This window comes from Oryctolagus cuniculus, chromosome 5, assembly GCF_051225735.1.
Source record: "Oryctolagus cuniculus isolate XC-2025 breed Fujian yellow rabbit chromosome 5, ASM5122573v1, whole genome shotgun sequence".
Classification (NCBI taxonomy): Eukaryota; Metazoa; Chordata; class Mammalia; order Lagomorpha; family Leporidae; genus Oryctolagus; species Oryctolagus cuniculus.
In genome coordinates, this window is record NC_142871.1 from 143,181,407 (window position 1) to 143,206,062 (window position 24,656).

Here is a 24,656-nt window from a genome sequence, read left to right on the forward strand (position 1 = left end):
GCTGGAGTCAGGAGCTAGAGCTGGGTATCAGACACTGGCACTCTGATGTGGGATGCAGGAGTTTTAACCATTAAGCCAAGTCCTCACCCCTAAACTCATCTCTTAATTCCATTTTCCCATGAGCTTTTGTAGTATACTCCTTGAATCACAGAAATCTCAAACAGCATCCTCAGAACTTGAGTCTAGAACATCTGCTTTCCTCAGCCTACTCTCTCTGCACTGCCGAGAAGTGAAATGAAACGAAATCTTAGTAAATGGTAACTTCACGTTACAGTTTCTTGGTCCCTAAGTCTTGGAGGCTCCTCTCATTTCCTAATATGCTGCTTGCAAAAATCAGCGCATCCTATTGGCTCCATAAAAGATACCAGAAATCTTACTACTTCTTGCCAATTTCACTTTGGCCATCCTAGTCTGAACTGCTTCCATCTTCCTGGGTTAGACTTTTGGAAACTGCTTCTGGCTGTGATATAGACTATATGTTATGCTGGTTTCATTTGAGAGTGTCACTGGGATGTATGAACTACAGCTGAGAGGATCCTGGGGATGATGACTTACATTGAGACAAGTACCCAGAAATCCATGTTGCTTCCTGTACTGTTTAAATGGTGCTGGATGCTTGTTGACAATTAAAATATTACCGACTTGCTTTAAAAAAATACTGTTTTTTAATAACTCATGAAATTTTGAAGATCAGTTTATTTGCAAAGAGAGAAATTGAAAATCTGGAAACATCCTCAAAAAAATGGTGACTTTGAACATAAACTTGAAAATGTGGGTCTCTTCCATTTAAAATATGCTACACTGCTCCACATTCAATCAACTCCCTGCAAATGCACCTAAAAGCAGCAAAAGATGGACCAAGTCCTTGGGCCCCTGCACCCATGTGGGAGGCCTGGAAGAAGTTCCAGGCTCCTGGCTTCAGATCAGCATATCTCCAGCTGTTTTGGCCATTTGAGCAGGGACCCAGTGGATGGAAAACCTCTCCCTTTCTCTGCCTATGTAACTCTGCCTTTCGAATAAATTTTTAAAAATCATTTAAAGAAGGAGGTACCTTTCTCTGAAGGGAGGAGAGAACTTCCACTTTGACTATGACCTTGTCTAAATAAGATCGAAGCTGGCAAACTCAAAAGGTTTCCATAGCCTTGGCAACTCATGACTAGAGCCTAGGGAGATTACTGATGCCATAAACAAGAGTGTCAATTTGTTAAGTCAACAACAGGAGTCACTGTGCACTTACTCCTCATGTAGGATCTCTGTCCTTAATGTGTTGTTCAATGTGAACTAATGCTATAACTAGTACTGAAACAGTTTTTTTTTTTAACTTTTATTTAATGAATATAAATTTCCAAAGTACAGCTTATGGATTACAATGGCTTCCCCCCAATAACGTCCCTCCCACCCGCAACCCTCCCCTTTCCCACTCCCTCTCCTCTTCCCTTCACATCAAGATTCATTTTCGATTCTCTTTATATACAGAAGATCAGTTTAGCATACATTAAGTAAAGATTTCAACAGTTTGCTCCCACACAGAAACATAAAGTGAAAAATATTGCTTGAGTACTAGTTATAGCATTAAATCTCAATGTACAGCACACTAAGGACAAAGATCCTACATGAGGAGTAAGTGCACAGTGACTCCTGTTGTTGACTTAACAAATTGACACTCTTGTTTATGGCATCAGTAATCACCCTAGGCTCTTGTCATGAGCTGCCAAGGCTATGGAAGCCCCCTGAGTTCACTGATTCTGATCATATTTAGACAAGGCCATGGTCAAAGTGGAAGTTCTCTCCTCCCTTCAGAGAAAGGTACCTCCTTCTTTGATGACCCGTTCTTTCCACTGGGATCTCACTCACAGAGATCTTTCATTTAGGTTTTTTTTTCCCCGGAGTGTCTTGGCTTTCCATGCCTGAAATACTCTCATGGGCTTTTCAGCTGGATCCGCATGCCTTAAGGGCTGATTCTGAGGCCAGAGTGCTGTTTAGGACATCTGCCATTCTATGGGTCTGCTGTGTATCTCATTTCCCATGTTGGATCATTCTCTCCCTTTTTTATTCTATCAGCTAGTATTTGCAGACACTATTCTTGCTTATGTGATCCCTTTGGTTCTTAGTCCTATCATTATGATCAACAGTCAGGGCAAGGGCTGATCAAGTCATCGTTTCTCATAGTGTTCATTTCACTTTAACAGGTTGCCTTTTTGGTGATCAGTTAGTTGTCACCTATCAAGGAGAACAAGTGGTATTTGTCCCTTTGGGATTGGCTTATTTCACTCAGCATAATGTTTTCCAAATTCCTAACAGGATCACTTTTCAGTTAAAATTTAAATACCTAAGAATTATTGTGTGTTAATTACAGAGTTCAACCAATGGTACTGGAACAAAAAAATACTAAAATGGATAAAGTATTACATTGTACATCAACCGTCAGGACAAAAGCTGATCAAGTCACGAAACAGTATTTTTTTTTTTTTTTGACAGGCAGAGTGGACAGTGAGAGAAACAGAAAGACAGAGAGAAAGGTCTTCCTTTACCGTTGGTTCACCCTCCAATGGCCGCCGCGGCCAGCGTGCTGTGGCCGGCACACTGCACTGATCCGATGGCAGGAGCCAGGTGCTTCTCCTGGTCTCCCATGGGGTGCAGGGCCCAAGCACTTGGGCCATCCTCCACTGCACTCCCTGGCCACAGCAGAGAGCTGGCCTGGAAGAGGGGCAACCAGGACAGAATTTGGTGCCCCGACAGGGACTAGAACCCGGTGTGCCAGCACCGCAAGGCGGAGGATTAGCCTAGTGAGCCATGGCGCCGGCCCTGAAACAGTATTTTATACTTTAAGTTCTGTGTGGGTGCAAACTGATGAAATCTTTACTTAATATATACTAAATTGATCTTCTATATATAAAGATAATTGAAAATGAATCTTGATGTGAATGGGATGGGAGAGGGAGCGGGAGATGGGAGGGTTGCGGGTAGAAGGGAAGTTATGGGGGGGGGGGCCATTGTAATCCATAAACTGTACTTTGGAAATTTATATTTACTAAATAAAAGTTAAAAAAAAATTTGGGAATGTAAAGTAAGGGTTCAAGAAGGACCAGAATCAGTCAACCTGAAAGTCAACCAACACGTATGTTTGGTTTTGGGTGAATGTCTATATTCATCTCAAGTAGAACCTGTAACATTGTCTTTATCCTTGTTTATTTCCCCAGCTAGAATGGCTGTCGCATGAGAGGAGGGACTTTGTCTTGTTCACTGCATTCATTCGCAGTGCTAAACAGTACTTGACATAGAGCAGAGGTGGTTAAATATTGATCAGTGCAGCTCTGCCTTTGTCAACTCCATCCTTTTCATGCTGTCTATTAAAGACATATTCTTTATTTATGGTTTACTCATTTGATGCTTTTTAAAGTTATGATGCTTACCATGTATATTCATATATTCATTTAGGAGTCAGTTAATATTTATGGAGCATCTATTCTGTGCTGGAAACAAAGTACATGTGGCTGAGAAATTAGTACTGATCCATAAGAAACCGCTTAGTTTCCAGGGATAGCTTGTATATAGAAGCAGGAAATGCCTAATAAAACTTTCTCCTAAAGAAATAGAGTCAAAAATAGGTGAAAATGCTCTCAATTTTTTTAAGATTTATTTGTTTATTTGAAAGTCAGAGTTACACAGAGAAGGAGAGGCAGAGAGAAAGCAAGGTCTTCCATCCACTGGTTCACTCCCCAAGTGGGCTGTAACGGCCGGAGCTGTGCTGATCCAAAGCCAGGAGCCAGGAGCTTCTTCCAGGTCTTCCCATGTGGGTGCAGGGGCCCAAAGACTTGGGCCATCTTCCACTGCTTTCCCAGACCATAGCAGAGAGATGGATTGGATGAAGAGCAGCCAGGACTAGAACTGGCACCCAAATGGGATGCCGGCACTGCAAGCAGCAGCTCTATCCACTACCCCACAGCACCAGCCCCAAAAATGCTTTCTAACTGATACTTTCCCACTTCTTTTGGAAGAGAGCAATCAAATGTACCAAATAAGCGGAAGCTATGAAAAAAAGTGGAAAGATCGACTGAAGTTAAATTCACGTACTTACTAAAGGAATTGTAAAACAAGCCAAGGATCTGGTAGCATCACTTAAAAGATGCTGGGTTCTACCTGCCCTTCCCTACTGATGATTGGAAAGCCCATTAACCTGATTGAAGTGGGTTGTAAGACAACCCCCTGCCCCCAACCTCCATTCCAGTCTTACTAACAGCACAGGAAGAAGGGGCACCCTGTCTCTGCTCAAAGTTCCAAACCACCTTCAAAATCACTTTTGATATTTTGTTCTTGATGTGCTCTGAGCTTCCAGTTGTACTACACCCCTAGGAAAAAGAGAAATTGTTTTTCTAGGAGAAAACTAATTTTCAGTGGTTAGAGATAAGAAAATCTTATAAACTTGCCTTCCTAAGCACACAGCTATACCCTTGAGAGAACCTTAGCTCATTGTGTACTCATAAAAAGAAAACAATATCCCAAATGAGTCAAACCCAAAGATGCCAAATGGTGATAAATGGATTTTTTTTTTCAGAGGTCAGAGAATTGAGCTAATGTTTTACTACTGCTGGAGGTTATCACCTTTGCATGTTCACATGCAGGTGATAGAATCACAAGATAGCTTCATAATCCCTGTTTGGTGAACTTGGAGTGCTTGCAAGTTGAGGATGCAAAGCCCCTCTCTGGTGAGAAGGTCCAAGGTAGCGGACTCTGATTTCACGGGCATTGTCAACACTGACAGACAAGTGCACACATAAACCCTTCTCTCACTGTAGTTTCTCCATAGCAGTCATGGGGCACTTTGGGTGATGTAAAGCAGAATGATCAGTCATATGACTTCAGTGTCAGGGAACTCTTCCGTTTACCCTTGACCTCCATTGCAGCTGCTACTGGTTTTGGAAGGGTTCTAGTTGGGGAAAAATGCCATAGTAGGGACTTCTATTGCTTCTCTATAGCACAGATGAAGAAATAAAGGTTTGACTGAAATAACACTAACCTATATTTATTAGTAATAACAGTGGCATTGTATTAGTTTCCTGTGGCTGCTGTGGCAAAGTATCCCAAATTTGGTGGCTTAAAGTGACAGAAATCTGCTCTGACAGTTGGGAGGCCAGCAGTTTGTAATGCAGCAGAGCTGTACTTTCTGGGGGCCCAGGCAGCTGATGTGCCCTTTGCCTCCCGTTTCTGATGACTGTCAGCATTCTTTGCCTTGTGGCCACAACACTCCAGTTTCTGCCTCTGTGGCTACATTGCCTCCCCTCTCCTGCCTGTGTGATTTCTCTCTGCCTAACTCCAAGTGTATGTAGGGCCCACCTGGAGCATCCAGGATGACCTCTTTCTCTCAAGATCCCTAACTTCATTGTATCTGCAAAGACTTTATTTTTCTAAGTAAGAACACATATGTAGGTTCTGGGATTTATGGCTTGGGCATATCTTTGTGCAGCACCCCCACTGAACCCATTATTCATCTTACTTACTTTTCTCTATTTGTTGCTTAAGTCTTGCTAGCAGTAACAAAGAAATTTAAAATTTATTTATACTTAAAATTATAAAAATTATATAAAACATTTAAAAATATTTAGTATTTGAAAGGCAGAGAGACAGAGAGAACAAGAGAAAGATCAAGAGAAAGGTCTTTCATCCACTGGTTCACTTTTGAAATGCCCTCAGCAGTTAGGCTGTGTGAGGAAAAAGCCAGGAACCTACAACTCGGTTGGAGTCTCCCACATGAGTGGCAGGGATCCAGTACTTTAGCCACTACGTGCTGCCTCCCAGAGTGCACATCACCAGAAACTGGATCAGAAGCAGAGTAGCTGGGACTCAAACCAGGCGGTCTGATGGAGTACCCAGGTGTCCTAAGTGACTACTTAATTGCTGCACCATGTGTCTGCCCCAGCTACAGGGACTTTATTTAAATTTCTTTAAATATTTATTTATTTATTTATTTGAAAGTCAGGTTTACACAAAGAGAGAAGGAGAGGCAGAGAGTGAGAGAGTGATAGAGAGAGAGAGTGTGTGAGAGAGAGAGAGAGAGGTCTTCCATCAGCAACAATGGCTGGAGCTGTGCTGATCCGAAGCCAGGAGCCAGGAGCTTCCTCTGGGTCTCCCATGTGGGTGCAGGGGCCCAAGGACTTGGCCCATCTTCTTCTGCTTTCCCAGGCCATAGCAGAGAGCTGAATTGGAAGTAGGGCAGCCGGGACTCAAACCGGCGCCCACATGGGATACCAGCACTGCAGGCAGCAGCTTTACCCACTACACCACAGTGCTGGCCCCAGCTACAAGGACTTTTAAATTAGCATTATTCCCTAAATCTTTATAAATCATAAATCCCGTGAGGACAGCTGTCAAGGACAAAATGATGACGTTCTGAAAAGGAGAGGTTTATAGAGGGAGTTAGAAACTTATAATCCATCACCAGATCAGAGGCAGGAAATTAACGTGGGTTAAATCTCTTTTGCCATTCACTTTTTTAAAAAAAATAAAAATTTATTTATTTATTTGAAAGTCAGAGTTACACAGAGAGAAGGAGAGGCAGAGAGAGAGAGAAAGGTCTTCCATCCAATGGCTCACTCCACAGATGGCCGCAACGGCCAGAGTTGTGCCGATTTGAAGCCAGGATCCAGGAGCTTCTTCCATGTCTCCCACACAGGTGCAGGGGCCCAAGTACCTGGGCCATGTTCTACTGCTTTCCCAGGCCATAGCAGAGAGCTGGATGGGAAGAGGAACAGCCAGGACTAGAATGGGCACCCGTACGGGATGCCGGCACTTCAGGCAAGGGCGTTAATCCACTGCACCACAGCGCCAACCTCCATTGCCATTCACTTTTCAAATGTGGTCTTGGTCAATTCTCAGTACCAATTGGTGATTTACTTATTTTAATCCATGCTGCTAAAGATGGGGAAAGAGAGGCTCAGGAAGCTAGAGAATAGTCCCAAGTTCCATCAACTAATAAGGGTGGAGCCAAGGTTCCTAGCCAAACCTTGTTTCCAAAAGCATGCTTCCTTTCTAGCTAGGAGAGGGCATTTCTGGCTGCATAAGGGTCTGCTGAGCCAGGTCTCAGTTCCATCCACCTGTGCTCTGTGTGTTGGGAATTCCCAAAGGAGAGAAAAGGACAGAGCTCTTAAGACTTTGTCAAAGGCTGAATCCTTGATCTAGACTAATTGTTCCTGAATTCTGGGTTAGAATATGGGAGGAAAGAAGGAATCATGTAGGCCAGTGTTGTGGTTCAGCAGATTAAGCCTCCTATTGTGACACCAGCATCCCACATTAGAGTGTGAGTTCAAGTCCTAGCTGCCCTACTCCCAATCCACTTCCCCTCTAATGTTCCCATGACGGTAGCAGATGATGGCACAAATTCTTGGGGCCCTGTCACCCAAGTGGGAGACCCTGATGGAGTTCCTGGCTCCTGGATTCAGCCTGGCCCAGACCTAGCTATTGAAGCCATTTGGGGAGTGAACCAGCAGACAGATTTTTCTCTGATGGTCTGCATTTTAAATAAGTCTTTAAAAAGAAAGAATGAATGAATGATGAGGTGGGTTCTTGTCTGTGACCAATGTTGTTATGCATTATTATCATTGGATTTGCTTAACTAGAAAATGGAACATGAAAGGTAGGCCTCAAAAACCCACATGTGGTTTCCCAGGGTAGGAGACTGAGCAAGGATGTAGGAACACTTCAGCATAACAATTTAGTAATAAGCATCTTCCTCAATAAATAAAAATCCCAATCAAAATCCAAAAGGCAACAATCTTCATGTGAGAACTAATTAACAACACTTGAAATTTTAAAATGAGTAAACATATTCTGAGGGGGAAGAAAGCAAATACAAGACACTCAAAAGAGTATTTTTTAAAGATTTATTTTATTTATTTGAAAGACAGAGTTACAGAGAGAGGTAGAGCCAGAGAGAGCAGTCTTTCATCTGCTGGCTCACTCCCTAGATGGCCGCAACAGCCGGAGCTGTGCCGATCCAAAGCCAGTTACCAGGAGCTTCTTCCGGGTCTGCGGGTGCAGGGGCCCAGGGGCTTGGGGCATCTTCTACTGCTTTCCCAGGCCATAGCAGAGAGCTGGATCAGAGAAGAGCAGCCGGAACTAGAACTGAACTAGAACATCCCATATGGTGCCCATATGGGATGCTGGTGCTTCAGGCCAGGGCTTTAACCCACTGAGCTACAGCACCAGCCCCAGAAGAGTATTTTTAAAAATAATATTTAAGTATGAATCTCGAATGTCTCTTTGTTGGATAAGAAAACTTTTCCATTCAAACTAAGTGAACTTGAGCATTTCTTCTATGGTTGTGAGATCTGACTTTAAGCCCCTCTGGCTTCTTCACCTTAACAGCCATGCAAGGACAGCAGCTTCTAAGCTATTGAAGACACCTTCATCAACACAAAGACAAGTTAAACCTGCCTGAGAGAAACTTGCATTTAAAGAGAAAGCAAGGGCTGGTGTTGTGTTGTAGTGGGTAAAGTCACCACCTGCAATGCTGGCATCCCATAAGGGCACTGGTTCATGCCTTGGCTGCTGATTCAGCTCCCTGCTAGTGGCCTGAGAAAAGCCACAGAAGACATCCCAAGTGTTTGGACCCTTGCCACCCACATGGGAGACCCTGACGAAGCTCCTGGCTCAGCTTTTGCTATTGTGGCCATCAGAGGAGTGAACCAGTAGATGGAAGATCCCCCTCTCTCTCCATCTCTCTCTCTCAAAGTAGCTCTGACTTTCAAAATAAATAAATAAAAATTTAAAAAGTAAACAGAAAGCCCCCTGGGACAGGCCTTGTGGTGCAGTGGGTAAAGCCACCACTTGGAACATCCACATCCCTTCTCAGAGTGCCTAGTTCAAGTCCTGTGTCTACTTCCAATCCAGCTCCCTGCTAATGTACCTGGGGAGCAGCAGATGGTGATCCAAGCACTGGGGTTCTTGATACCCATGTGGGAGACCCAGCTGGGATACCTGGCTTTGGCCTAGTCCAGCCCCAGCTGTTGCAGGCATTTAGGAAGTAAATGTGACTATGGCTTTCAATCATTAAATAAATAAACCAAGAGAAAGTGGAGTGTATTTACTGCTTAACATGGAGGTTAAGTGTTTAGAATTACTGAACAATTACCTCCTTTGTTACAATCACTAAGCAGAGTAGCTGATTTTTAGTTAGACTTAAGTGTGTGAACTACTGATGGTTGAATGATAAACATAATTTAATAATCAGGCCTTCATTTGTTCTGGAAAGACTGAGACTTCCTGGAATTCTCAGTGTGGACATGTGGAGACTGGGAGTTACTGGTTGCTGAATTTTTCAGTACAGAATTGCAGACAAAGACACAGAAAATCAACTCAATTTTATAAATGCTTTCTTATAGGCAAGCCAAAGTGTTAATGCCCAGGGCTGTGGGTAAGAGCAGTGCCTCTAGGTTTGTTTCCTTGCCTGCTGTATCAGTTTGCTTTTCGTTATTTTAATAAAATACCCAAGAGGAGCATCTTGGGGAGAGAGAAAGTTTATTTCGACTTACAGTGGAGGTTGCAGGATCCATGGCCTCATCATTTGGGAACTGGTGGAGAGTGGTTACAGCAGGTACAGACACTGTGATTACATGGTGAGCTTGGAAGAGAGAGTGCGCACAGCAAGGCAGAACTTGAACTCAAATCATCAAACAACCCTCGGAGGGTGCAACCCAGTAACCTAAAGACCAGCCCCACCTCTCAGAGGCCATCATTACATCAACCCCCTCCTCCTTAATGAATCAGCAATTAACATAAAGAAACCAGAGTTTAAACAGCTGCAGGGGTTTTGGGGAGACAAATCCTACTCAATTCTTAACACTTGCTCTCTCACCCTGTTGGGTCCAATCCCTGGAAGTGTTTTACTTTTCATCCATGTCCTTGCCAAAGATGTCAGGTGATCAAAGTGGCCAATCATCCTGACCACTTGAGGCTTGGACCATCTAGGGGTATTTAAATCCTTTCAGTGGATTCTTCAGCAGACAGGGCCTTTGAGAGGTAGAGAGATGAAGCTATGATGGAATGACAGATGCGGGGTTAACACTTTCTGGAAGGAAAGCCTGCCCGGCTTGTTTCTCACCTCTCCAACCTCCTCGCTAACTAGCAGCAACTGTGCTGGTGATTCTGAAAGCAGCAGATTTGAGCTTGTGGCTGAACTGACAGCTTCACACATGCTCAGTGTAAATGAGACACTGGCCATTTAAGTCCCCTTCACACATGCTCCTCAGTGTCTGCAAATCCCAGAGGCAAAGAGTGCTTGATACCATGGCTCTGTTCTGTGTCTTAAGGCTCTCACAGGCTGGGCATGCTCAGTCTTCCAGAATTGATAGCTGCTAGCCAGGAGGATGGCAATTTTCCAAATTCAAAACATGTCCTTCCGGCATAACTATGACTTTTATCAAACACTAGGCAATTATGTCACAGAGAGGCTATTTACATCTGAGATAGCAGGTGCATTTAGAACTAATAACAGGCAACATTAACAGCAAGTTTATTGAGTGTCATTATTTTTCTTTCAGTCACTCTATGAGGGAGGTGTTATCCTCATTTCACGGGTAAGGAAACTCAGGCATGGAGAGATTAAGGAACTTAGAGATGGCCACACAGTTGTTCAGGAGCAGAGTTGGGCCCAAAGCCTATATTCTTACTTATAATGCTAGCATTCAATTGGACAATTGGTTTTGCCACATAGATGACATCAACATGAAAAGGGCAACATGGATAACAAGGAGGCATGAGAGTATCTGTGCACAAAGTATGTGCTCCCAGATCACAGAGAAATGAGTTGAGGGGATAGCACTGTAGTGCAGAGGCTAAGCCACCATTTGAGATGTTGGCAATCCTTATCAGAACACCAGTTTGAGTCTCAGTTGCTCTGTTTCTGATCCAGCATCCTACAATTGAGCCTGGAAAAGCAGTAGAAAATGGTCCAAATGTGTGGTCCCCTGCCACTCACATGGGAGACGTGGATGGAGTCCCTGCTCCTGGTTTCAGTCTAGCCTAGCCTAAGCTCTTTGCAGCCATCTGGGGAGTAAACCAGAGGATGGGAGATCTCTCTCTCTCTCTCTTCTCTCTCTCCCCCTTCCCCAAACAGAAACATACATAAATCTTAAAAAAAAAAAAAAAAAGTGAGTTGATGTCCTATCCTACATTAGGGTATGCAGCTGAGGAAACTTGAATAAATTATCTAATGTATTGGGACCTGTTTCCTCATTGCAGAATGGTCACAATAAGGGGCACATAACTTATAGGATTGTAATAGTGATATGTGATAACTCAGACAATACCTATCATATATGGAATGCTTTTTTTAAGGTTTATTTATTTATTTGAACGTCAGAGTTACAGAGAGAGGGAGAGACAGAGATAGACTTTCCATCCTCTGGTTTCTCCCCAGATGGCCTAAACAGTCATGACTGGGCCAGGCAGAAGCCAGAAGACAGGAATTCCTCCAGGTCTCCCATATTGGTGGCAGGGGCCCAAGCACTTGGACCACCTTCCGCTGCTTTTCCCAGGCCATTTTCAGTGAGTTGGATCAGAAGTGGAACATCCAGGACTGGAACCAGAACCCATATGGGATGCTGGCAACATAGGCAGTGGCCTTAATTGCTACATCACAATGCCAGCCCCTTGAATGCTTGTTTTTGTGCCCTCTATGAGATGTATAGAAGTGATTAGCTTTGTCCTTGGTACATGATAAGCATTTGTGTTAGCTATTATTAATATTATTATTTTACTAACACATATCAAACCAATTTTGACACCAAAGATCATCAGTGTCTTTTGCTTTAACAAAGTTGTGACCTCTTGAATATGACTCTTAATAAGTGGGTAGGGGTGGAAGCTCAGAAATCTTTTATTGTTATGTACAGTTCCACCTATAATTTATTTTCCATTTTAACCTAATGCATAACTGAACATACTTTTAGAATACTACATTGTCTATTTCTTCTATTATTCTTGGAAATACTTTGTATTTGTCACAGGGTCTTACTAAATCTAGCCAAATCTTCAGTTTCCCAAGAACCTGATAAACAGCCTCATTTTTCTTCATGGATTTATATAAAGGGAATCAACTGAATCCTGCTTCTTATCTACAGGTTAGAGGGAGAAATGCAGTTAAAATCACTTGGAATGGTGACACAGTCCCCTGTTAGCCAAAATGATGGGTTCCATTGCAGCTGTCAAGGGTACTCCTGAGCTACCACATTGCCACAGAAATCACAGTCATGATTTTCTAATCCAGTTCACAATCCATCTTTAGCAAGAAGCACATTTTACCTTTCAAACTGTCAGATTCTGGGGCTGAGCAAATTGGGTACAGCTTTTCAATTACACATTCAGTTCCTCCCCAGTGTACAAAGTGTTTTCCCATTACTAGTGTGACTTATTGAGGGGAGAGCCATGGTAAGGCCTAAGCCCAAATTACAGAGGTGGCCCTGAGGTGTAAGCAAAACTGCTGCCCAATTTCAGCTGTAATGAAACAGGGTGAGTCTACTATTAGTCTACAGCATGCCCTAGATACCAAAGATGCTCATGTGATAGCCTGGAAAAGCCGGCGCCGGCACCTCATTTTATTAGGGGACTACTGTTTTCACATTTCCAGGTCAGGGATCCTTGTTTCTTAGATAGAATTTTGCTTCTTTAAAAAAATAAAATGTCCACCATGACTCAGTCTCATCAAGCAATCAAGCACAGTCTCTTGGGTGGGGTCAGCCTGAATCCAGCTAATTGGGGAAAGTTAGCTATCTTCTTTCTGGTTAGTGAATCTTGCCTCTCCCACACTGGCCTGCTCAAGGTGTTCATATTTTCTCTTCCTTCTGGCAAAACTAGCTCTCACACCCTCTCAACCAACATCAGCCACGTGCTAGTCTCTTCTCAAGGCAGTTGCTTTCCCAGCTTACTGCATCAGAGACCAAATCTCTGAGGAAGGGTTGGGAGACAATGTGATGGGGGAACAATTGCATCAGAACATTGCAGGTTAGAAGCCTGGATTTTTAGACTGGGTTTCAGATAGCAGGCATGTCATCTATGCATCCACTCTGGGCCTCAGTTTCTTTACCTATGCAATGGCTCTATTGGAGAATCTGGATTTTGTATAACTCACAGGATCATGGATCATTAGTGATAATCGTTCTGGAAAAGAGAATATTTAAAATTTTTCTCCAGCTCTGCTGTTTTGTACCAACAGTGAGAACTGGAATCTCAGCTCACACTGGCATATTTTACTGATGTTATCACATATTTCCAAATATATGCCTCATTATGGGCATAAAGATTGAGGAGAAGAACTGTCTTGACTTCAGTGAGTTTGGGGAAGTACATGCCTGTGGCCTCCAGGACTCTGACACTGATCTTTGAAGAAGATAGTTTTGCTAAAGTGGTAAGGAGACTGAAACTCAGAGAGGACTTAGTAAGGTCAGGCTGCTAGAAAGCAGCAGAGGCTATTGGTTTCCCCTTCTCTGGCTACCACAGGCCTGACCCTGTGCATCACGTCTGACTGAAGGACCATTCTGAGCACAGCCCTGTGATTCCAGAGTGAGAAGTCCCAGCTGCTCAGTCTGCCAGCCGCCAGTATTCACCAGTGTTCAAAGAGCCTGGATGGAGCCTCACTCATGAGTCCAGCACAGCATGTGTAGTTCTTCCTGAGGCAGTGCCAAATGAGGGAGCCAGAGACTCGAAGCTGGCCAGATTCACTCCATCTCAGCTTAGACTTCTATTTTTTTTTTTTTTTTTTTGACAGGCAGAGTTAGACAGTAGAGAGTGGGAGAGTGGAAGAGAGAGAGAGAGAGAGAGAGAGAGAGAGAGAGAAAGGCCTTTCTTTTCCATTGGTTCACCCCCCAAATGGCCGATATGGCCGGTGCGCTGCACCGATTCGAAGCCAGGAGCCAAGTGCTTCCTCCTGGTCTCCCATGCAGGTGCAGGGCCTAAGCACTTGGGCCATCCTCCACTGCCTTCCCGGGCCACAGCAGAGAGTAGACTGGAAGAGGAACAACCGGGACAGATTCCAGCGCCCCAACCAGGGCTAGAACCCGGGGTGCTGGCACCACAGGCAGAGGATTAGCCAAGTGAGCCACGGTGCCGCTCAGCTCAGACTTCTAACACCATGTCACAGTTCCCAGGCAGCACACACACACACACTGAATAAAACAATATGCAAGTCAGGTTGTAACAATATTTGCCAATGGATTGCAAGATTTAAGGTTCAACAAAAACAAGTTAGAAGAAATTCCATTAAGAACTGCCACTGCTTTCACAATAGCTGATGTATAACTCCTACATTTGCTTTTGGAAGATGATGCATTACAGACACACAAACACCCCTAGACTGCAAGTTTCAGCAGCTCTCTCTCCACCAGCCCCTCCCTTTGCTGGGAGCTCTTCTATTTCCTACTCAAATAAAGCTTCACTGCTTCTCTTCTTAACATTGGGTCCAATCCTGTACATTTTCCTCAACTCCTGGATAAAATCTCAGATTCATCTCACCAGCTTTTCCATAACACAAGGAGATCTCGCCTGGGCCAGTTTTAATAGTGGTTTGGGGATGGATGAACAGCTGGTGTTATCGGAAGGGATTGGAAAGATCTTCTTTCACATCCCATGCCTTCCCTGCTAATTGTTTCAAATTGCCCAGTACCAGACAAACTGGATGGTTGGTTACCCTACCGTTTATTGATCTCCAGATTTCTGTAACCAGGAAGACACAGCTTCAGTTCTCTAAACCATACAAATAAAACAAACCTTTGCCTGTTACTCTGTTATATCAAATTTGGAGATTGTATTTTGCAGTAGACCATCTTAAACACAAACATTTACTGAGTATGTAAGACATATTTTGGGGCTTTAGGATAAGAGGACCCTCAGATGGGCTGAAACCTGGATACACTGAGAAGCCTCATGATTACTGGTTGGGAAGGCAATGCTTAGGGCCTCATGAATAAGAGCAACTTATTGCAGCCCTGCTCTAGACTGACGTTCCTCATTGTGGGGTTGACTTGCAACCCAACCACTGCTCTCCTGAGTAATTTTTTTTTTTTTGACAGGCAGAGTGGACAGTGAGAGACAGAGAGAAAGGTCTTCCTTTGCCATTGGTTCACCCTCCAATGGCCACCGCGGCCGGCGCGCTGCGGCCGGCGCACCGCGTTGATCCGAAGGCAGGAGCCAGGTGCTTCTCCTGGTCTCCCATAGGGTGCAGGGCCCAAGGACTTGGGACATCCTCCACTGCACTCCCTGGCCACAGCAGAGAGCTGGCCTGGAAGAGGGGCAACTGGGACAGAATCTGGCACCCCGACCAGGACTAGAACCCGGCTGAGTAATTCTGTTAGGTAAGAACCAGGTGAGTGGCTACAGAGCTGTTATTTAACCAGGAACTATAGGTTAAGCCAACCTAGGAAAATCAAATATTATTCTAACTCAAAGACACACACACATACAGATATACACAGAGAATGATTTGCCATGCTTTTGTTCTTATAAGAAGAAGGAACAGAGGCTCCCAGAACTCATGTAACAGAAATGGGGACCTTCCTTGGAGGAGAGAAGAGAACCTAAGTACGTGCCAGGCATCTGACAGACACTATTTAACTGGATTCTTTTGATAGCCCTCCTTCTATGTCACCAGCCCCCTAGTCGTGTCCTTTCCACAGATGAGGAAATTGAGACTCGGGTCCAGGGAAGGAGAATGGGCTTGCCCAGGGCCACATGGCTATCTGACTCCATCCTCTAGCTGCTCTACCAACTGCAGACGGGTACACAGAGAGTGCACTTGGTCAGCTTGCCTGCAGATTTCTGTGACTTATGGAAGCCCACAGTAGGATGGTTCTTTGGCATAATTTCATCCACCAGGAGGCAACATGGGTCCAACTTGTGGAAACCAGAGACCAAACATGTCCTCACAGAGCTGGGGATGATGACTGCCAGCTCGGGGAACCAGTGTGCAGAGAGGAAGCCACACCAAGTTCCCAGGAGGCCCAAAGCAGAGGGTAGGGGTGGGTCTCCCATGTGACTGAGTAACAGAAAGGTGTATGTGTGTGGGTGGGGGTATGGTTCAGCATTACCCTGGCCCTACCCCATAAAGATTGTGACACAGTGGGTCTTGGGCAGGATGGAAAGGGAGGCATTTCACAAGCCCATTTACCACTGCTGGGGTTGGGAGCTACTGATTTACAAGATAAAATGTAGCCCTAGAAATTGAGGCCTGCCTGATTCCTTTCTTTGCTACAGTGATCTCAGGGCACCACTTTAGATTTGCAGAGTCTTTGCGATGGTCCAAACAGATAGTTGCCTTGTGGGTGGCAGGAACATGGCACGGCCCTCATTTATCATCTCTGGGACTTGGTTTCCCCAAATGTACAGTGGGTGAAGTCTGACAGTGCTCTTCTGCAGTCTCATGAGCATAAGCCAAATGCATGCACAGAGATCCATGAGCTCTTTGGCAGAGGGGGAATTCTAGTTATTGCTTATTAAGAGTACTTTACTGTAGCAGCTAAATGAAGTGCCACTTTCTGTACTTGATCATCTCAGAAAGAAGATACAGTTCTGAGGTTAGGAAGCCCATAAAACGCCTCTTTAATTATGCATGCAAAAACAACTTTGGACCATGCGCACGATGCTCCCATACTCAGAAGGGAAGGTGACAACCATGAGTCCTTCTCTACTCCTGTTCTCCCCACAGCCACAGGCCCCTTACACAACCTCCTGGGTCTGTGTTCCTGGATACAGTCACTGATTATTGGCCTGTTTTCTTGAGTTCTCACTCTCAGTCTGCTGCTATGGTGTGAGTTGATCTTCCATGAGGTCACATGTTGGAAGCCTCTTCCTTGGCATGGCGATGAGAGAGGGGCAGGACTATTAAGATATAGAACTCAGTAGTAGGGCAGCATTGCCCTCAGAAGAGAGGAAGATCATTCTTGTGGGACCTTGGTTAGTTCTCAGGAGAGATTGTTAAAAAGACCCCTGCTCTCTGGCTTCCTGCCGCACCACGTGTGGTGTCTGTCTCTCTCTCTCTCTCTCTCTCTCTCTCTTCTCTCCCTCCCTCCCCCTCTCCCTCCCCCCAGCCCCTCTCCTTCTCCCTCTCCTCTCTCTTCTGCTCTCCTGCCTTGATGCCACCTGCCATGAGGATTGAGCTTAGATTTCTCACCTCTAAAACTGTAAGTTAAATAAATCTCTTGTTATAAAGATTTATTTATTTATTTGAGAGGCAAAATTACAGAGAGAGAGAGAGAGAGAGAGAGAGGTCTTTCATCTGCTGGTTCACTCCCCAGATGGCCACAACAACTGAACTTAGGCTGATCCAAAGTCAGGAGTCAGGGGCTTCCTCTTGGTCTCTCATGTGGGTGCAGGAGCCCAAGAACTTGGACCATCTTCCACTGCTTTTCCAGGCCATTAACAGGGAGCTGGAGCGGAAGTGGAGCAGCCAGGACTTGAACCAGTCCCCATAAGGGATGCTGGCACCACAGACAGAGGCTTAACCTATTATGCCACAGTGCCAGCCCCAATAAATCTCTTTTCTTTATACATTATCCTGCCTTGCTTATTTTGTCACAGCACCAGAAAATGAACTAATACAGTAGCTCATACAGGAAAATTAAGAGTCCCTGGTGGGCAAATGGACTTTTAACTTGGAAAACTACTTGGATTAAATGACTGTCTAGCCCACATCCATAGAAATGTCATTTTACCTTCAAACACCTGAAGTCCTGAACATAGAACAGTGTTAGACCTTCATGATCAAGTTCAGCAGTGTCTGTGGAAAGTGCATCTAGCCAAGAAAAAAGACGTCCCTTGTTGCAGTGAGAACTGGGGTCTTGACCCCTGTTTTCCTCCAGGAAAAGAATCATGTGCCTTACCAGCTGACCGGGAGGAGGATACGTTGCTTTATATCAAGTCCAGTGGCTCCTATGACCTGGTTGGGTTGGGCTGGGGTTGAGTGTTAAGGGACAAACCTAGGATTCTTAGAGTTTCAGTTTTCAGATAGAGATTTCCAAATAAGACAAAGTGATGCTCCAAGAGGGGGGCATGGGAAGGTGTGCGGAGTTGAATGGTGGTGGTCAAGATACAGGGGCTGGAGGCAAAGTTGCCACCTGTGATGCCGGCATCCCATATGGGCACTGGTTCATGTCCCAACTGCTCCACTTCTGATTCAACTCCCTGCTGAAGGCCTGGAAAAAGCAGCAGAAGATGGCCCAATGTTTGGGACCCTGCTACTCACATGGGAGACCTGGATGAAGCTCCTGACTCCTTGCTTCAGCCTAGCCCAGCTCTGGCTGCTGCAGCCATCTTGGAGTCAACCAGTGGATGAAAGATCTCTCTCTCTCTCTCTCACTCACTCTCTCTTTCTCAAATAAATGAATCCTTAAGAAGAGATATGCCCCTAGAAACCCATGAATGTGTCCTTATTTGGAGCAAAGGTCTTTGTTGATGTAATTATGTGAAGTCATCCTGGATTCAGGTGGGCCCCCAATCCCAAGACAAGAGCCCATTTTACAGAAGAGAAGGGGAGAAGGCCCAGGGAAGAAGGCCCTGTGACAACAGAGACAGAGATTGGAGTGATGTGGCCACAAGCCAAGGATTACTGGGAGCTACCAGAACCTGGAAAAGGCAAGGAAGGATTGTTTCCCACAGCCTTTGAAGGGAGCATGGCCCTTCTGACACCCTGACCTCAGACTTGGATACTTCCAAACTGTGAGAGAATAAATGTATGCAGTTTGAAGCCATCTAGGTTATGGTAATTTGTTAGGGTAACTGCCAGAAACTAACACAGAGGATCAGAAGCTGCAGGAAGTCAGACTCTGCCAGCCTGTACCATAGCACCCTCTCTCTTCCCTAGTCTGACTCCATTTGACTCTTCTCTCATCCAGGTAGAGGAGGTACCTTTGTGTATCCAATCTGAATGACTTTAGATCCCTGGAACACAGATTTTTTTTTTTCCTGTGACAGCATTCAGGAAAAATGGAAATGTTTTCAGGCTATATATTTTTTTTTCTCCAAAAAGAATTTTAAATCAGAGAACTGTGCTTGTGCATCCTTTTACCAGTTGTCCTCAAGTTCTCCCTGGTTTCTGTGTCAACCAGCTCAAAGCACTGCTTCTGGGTCTTGGCCTTCCTGGCCTCTCGGGTGATCCTGTGGCCCACACTCCCCTTCTGAAAGGGCCCAGGTTTCTGGGAGCACCCTCTGACCCTTTTTTGTCTTCCTACCTCTCTAACCACACAGTCCCCTTTTTAGGACTATTCAACTCCATCAACACATTTTCTCTTCTAACTCTACAAGTGCTCTACTGTTACCCATAGTTTTAACTAACTTCATGCATATAACTCCCAGGTTTCTATTTCCAATCCTGGTCTCACCACTAATGTGTTTTCCCACTTCCTCCTGGTTAGCCCCGCTTGGACCTCTCAAGAGCATCCTGAACACAATGTGTCCAACATGACTCATCTTCTGCCCCTAACCTGCCTTTCTCCCAGTGTCTCCCTTCTTGGTGAATGGGCCCATCAGTTACACAAGCTAGCAGTGAACATAACTGCCTTCCTGCTCTAACCAGTCACCACACCCAAGGGTGTCTCCTTCTGAATATGTATCTCTCAAGTCTGGCCCTGTTTCCATTCTGACTTAAACTACCATGAACTTTCACTTGGGCCATTGCGATGGTCTCTCTCACACACCTCAGTCTTGTATCCACACACCATTGTCAAAACTATAGCCAAAGCATCTTGAAAAGCAAGCCTGCAAATGTCATCATCCAACTTAATGGCCTGGAGTTTCAGGAGTTTCCTGCTGCTTGAAGAATAGAAAACAAACAAGCAGACAGACCTAAATAAATAAAACAAGCTCTGACCTTTGGCTGCTACGTGCTACATGGACTGGCTCTGCAGAGGGCTAGCCTCATCCTTCACTACACTCCCCATCCCCCACTCTCTCTACACCACACCACAATAGCCACTTTTGATGTCTTTTACCTTCTGTGTTCCTGTCTACCATAGGGCCTTTTGCACATATTTCTCCTACCCTCTTTGTCTAGTTAACTTCTCCTTTTTAAAACATTTATTTTCATTTTACTTGAAAGGCAGAGAGACACACACACAAGGAGAGACAGACACAGAGAGATATTTATATACTTGTTTATCCCTCAAATGTCCACAACAATGGCCAGGATGAAGCCAAGAACTTGGAACTCAAATCTAGGCTCTCCTACATAGGTAACAGAGATCCAACCACTTGAGCCATAACCACTGCTTCCCGGGGTGCACATTAGCAGGAAGCTGACACAGAGACAGAGTAGCCAAGACTCAAAACAGGCACTGCAATCCAGGATGCAGGTGTCTCAACACACATCTTAACCATTATGCAAAATGGCCACCCCGTCTGTTTGACTCTTACTTATTCTTTAGATTTCAGCTCAAGACTTCCCTAGTCTTCCTAATCAAGAAAATTCCTATCCTAACTCAGGCTGCTGTAACAAAATACCACAAACCAAGGGACTTAGGGAGAAAGGCTGAAAGTTGGAGTTCAGGGCACTAGCACTATCAGGTTCTGTGAGGGGCTTCTCTGAGATGCAGACTGTCTTCTGGCTCATCCTCTGACCTGTTTTTATACATATTCTAGTCCTGTTCAAGAGGTCTCCACCCTCATGACCTAATCGCCTCTACAAAGCCCACGTTCCAATCACAGGGCAGACTGGGATTTTAACACATGAACCTTCAGTCCCTACAGCCCCATTCCTTGTCCTCCTCTCTCCTTCTTAGTGTTGGTCACGTGTTGGCCTTCATCTTGTTTTACAATATTTCAGAGTCTACCTTTATGTTGAAAGGATGTATCCCACTTCATTGTCATCAATGTCACTTAGCCAAAAGTCATGGGTAGTTCCTGTAATTAGGGTGACTTTCAGAGGCCTCGCTGATTGTATTAGTCCGTTTCTCATCACCTTAATGAAATACTTCTCTAACTTTATAAAGATAAAAGGTTTATTTAGTTCACAGTTTTAGAGGTTCAAGTCCAAGACCAAGCTGCCGCATTGGTTTGGGGTCTGATGAGTCTGTGCAGAGACAGGATCACAGGCAGGCCAGGAAACCGAGGGAGGCTGGCATCACTGCAGGCTTTCACAGCAACCCTCTGGTGAGGGTTACCTCCCATTAGACCACTGCCCATAAACCAGAATTGGATTAGGTTCCTAGCCTCTCAGTACATTAAATTCTGGCTTCGGGATTTAAATGTCTGTGCCAGTTTGGCAGCCATTGCACTGATACTGTGTTGGAAAGAGGGATTGATAGCCATCCCTTTCTACTAGCCTTCAGCTGATGCTCTTGGAAGCAAAGTGTGATGCTGAGAAACTCCCTGAGGGCTTGAGACAAAAGTTCGGAGGCAGTCATATTTGGAAATAGGATGCTAAATGGCTGAAGATGGCTTTTCTGGATCAAAACAATGTATATTCTCTGCTCTACAAATCAGAGAGTAGGCTACTGTTTCAAAAGAAAAAATTTGCCCCCAGGTGACCTAAGACCCATTGCCACTTTCATAAGAATTACTGTAATCAAGGAAATAAATTCTAACTGGCACCCTGGATGTTATAAAACTTCAAGTTTGATGGAAGATTTGTTTTTCTAGTCTAGTGTTTCTGAAAATTGATGTGTCCATACTATATAGTAGTGTCTTTTTCTCCTCAGTAAACCTACTGCTAAACTGATGATACAAGTCTGATTTGATAGAATTTGGGCACCCCATCAAATTAGGGTGAAGAGTTAGGCCTGGAGATGTTGTAATAGGGCCTGCTGAGGGTCAAAGGCCTTCAAGAACATACTAGTCTCCAGGGTGCAGAGGAGGTGAGTGAGGCCATGGAAGGAAGGCACAGCCTTCTGTTACTGTGCAAATAAATCTCACATCTTCCTGCATTTTGTCATACATAGTCTCATTTGTAAGGGTCTTGCATAATCTTTTGTGACCTTCCATTTTAGCCACAAATTGGTCCCTTCTTTTCCTTTCTCCCATTCCAAAAATTATACACATGAAATTTTCTGGTATTTGGTGTGGCAAAAAGCCTCAGTGATGTAATGATTTTTTTTTCTGTTCTCTTCTAAAAATCTAATACCTGCTTCTAGGTATTTACCCAAAATATTGGAAATCAGTTTGTTGAACAGTTGCCTTCACTCCTATGCTCATTGTAGCACTCCTCACAGTGGCCAAGTTATGAAATCAACCTAGGTGTCCAAGAACAGAGAAATGGATAAAGAAAATGTGGTATATATACACAGCAGAATACTATTCCATCTTTTAAAAGAAGGAAATTTTGTCATTCACAATAACATGATGGAATTAGAGAACCATATGCTAATGAAATAAGCCAGGCACAGAAAGACAAATACCATATGTTTTCATTTACATATGGAATCCAAAACAATAGAAGCAGAGAGTAGAATGATGGTTATTGGAGGCTGGAGGTAGGAGGAATGGGGAGATGAGAGTCAAGGGGTGCAAAGCCTCAGGTAGGAGGAACACATGTTTTGAGGGCGTGAGGAGAAATCTACTGCACAGCATAAAATACAGTTAACAGTGTGTTTTACATAAAAAAATTGCTAAGAGAGTTAATTTTAACTGTTCTCACTACAAAAAGTGGTAAGTATTCAAGGTAGTAGATATTCTAATTGGTTTGATTCCATGATTCCACATTGTATTCTTTTTTTTTATTTTATTTTATTGACAGGCAGAGTGGATAGTGAGAGAGAGAGACAGAGAGAAAGGTCTTCCTTTGCCGTTGGTTCACCCTCCAATGGCCGCCGCGGCCGGCGCGCTGCCGCTGATCCGAAGGCAGGAACCAGGTGCTTGTCCTGGTCTCCCATGGGGTGCAGGGCCCAAGTACTTGGGCCATCCTCCACTGCACTCCCTGGCCACAGCAAAGAGCTGGACTGGAAGAGGGGCAACCGGGACAGAATCCAGCACCCTGACCGGGACTAGAACCCAGTGTGCCGGCGCCGCAAGGTGGAGGATCAGTCTACTGAGCTGTGGCGCCGGCCTCCACATTGTATTCTTATCGTATCGCTTTGTGTTTCATAATTACAGTATGCATGAACTTCAAAAATTTTGTGGAAATGTGGATTATGAAAAAATATGCAAAGATTTCAAAATTATTTGCATCAAAATAAATTTACCTTTTTAAATTCCATTTTTCACAAGTGTTTGAAGTATCCTCTTACATTATAAATCATCAATTTACAAAAAAAAAAAAAAACCTTCTAGTACCTGGTAAGTCCAACAACTCACCTGGCAACATCTCACACCTAAGAGAAGACAAAAATACTTGCTCAGATGGCATAACCCATGTTAGATTATGGAAAATGTAGGTGTAAAAGGGTATGGTTCGCTATCACACAGAAGAATGGTGCTCATCTGATTACACATTTTACAAAACAAAACACTCAAGATGGCAGAGACATTAGTTATCAGACGCTGGAGTGAAAAAAGCTAACAGGTTGCAGCATCAAAGCTATACCAGCCAGGAGCTCCTCCCTCCCAGGAATCTTGGCCCATCACTCACTGGCACACAGGGAGAAGCAGTGGTTCTGACAGACTCAAGGCCATGGAAGGCCTTTTGCTTTCCAGGTGTCCTTGTTCCTCTGCATTTGTCCATCCTCTGCCCTTCTCTGCCTTGCTTTGGACCGGGCATGGCTAGCCATCAAGAAATGCACCCCCTCTGCTGCCTTGCTCTGCAGCTTTCTGAGAGGGTCACTCAAGGGAGCTGAGTAGAGGAGAGCGAAGAGAGGTCCGGGGATTTTCTCTTTCCCCATCCCTGCTAATGGCACCACAACGGTGACAGCAGTTGTGCCCTTTGGAGACAACAGTCTTTCATTGCTGTCTGCAGTTGTCAGTCTCCAGGTAGTGCCTCTATGGACATTTTATCACTCTAGAGTCCTGCCAATAAGATGTGCTTGCCTTTTCCTGCAGATTCTCCTCTGCAGTGAATGTTCCTGTAGTTCAGAAAGTCAGAAACCTACTTAATTTCAGCTCAAATCAAGTGTCGCCTCTGTCATGGAGTTTTCCCCAGTCCCACCAGCCACAAACAAGCCCCACCTCTCCTGTGCTCCCACCTTACAGCACTCATGAATTATTTTTACTGGGCTGCTTGCTCCCTTTCTTCTCTGAGGTGACAAATGGGAACCTCAGGGGTACAAAGGAAAGTTCTACTTGGAGTTAGGAGATGATGCTCTTAAGTCTCCCCAGTTGCTAATTTGGAAGATAAGAAAACTGAACCCCAGAAAAGTTATCTATAAAAGGACGTAGTTTCCTCAGATGTCCTTGAAGGTCTCCACTAGTGCTAAGACTCTATGGACATTTTATCTGCTTTCTGGAGTCCTGCCAATGAGATGCACTTGTCTTCTGTGCTTGCTTCTGCCTCTTCTGTGAATGGGATGAGAATTAGTCCATTGGGCATTTTCTCAGTAGCCAACAGGCTACCAGTGACAGAGAAGGCTACAGTATAATGAGGGTTAAGAGGATGGGTTTGAGGCCAATCAGATTGGAATTTGAATCCAGTTCCATGTGTTCTAGCTCTGCAAATTTGGGCAAATGTGTAAACTTTGTATACTTCAGTTTTTGCTTCACAAATGGAGATCATAATAACATCTACCCCAGAAGGATGATAACACATTAAGGGA

General features: G+C 44.5%; 1 long non-coding RNA gene across 23 annotated transcripts in view; it reads right to left on the minus strand.

Moving 5' to 3' along the window:
• Positions 1–24,656, minus strand: part of LOC138849694 (uncharacterized) — a 335,854-nt gene that overhangs the window by 301,066 nt on the left and 10,132 nt on the right. For 4 of the 23 annotated variants that reach the window (XR_016234180.1, XR_016234182.1, XR_016234178.1 and 1 more), the window contains exons 2-3: positions 9,851–10,028; positions 9,528–9,616 (exon numbers count right to left, since the gene is read on the minus strand). This is a non-coding gene — a long non-coding RNA (uncharacterized LOC138849694). The other 19 variants (XR_016234187.1, XR_016234189.1, XR_016234186.1 and 16 more) reach the window with 16 other exon arrangements.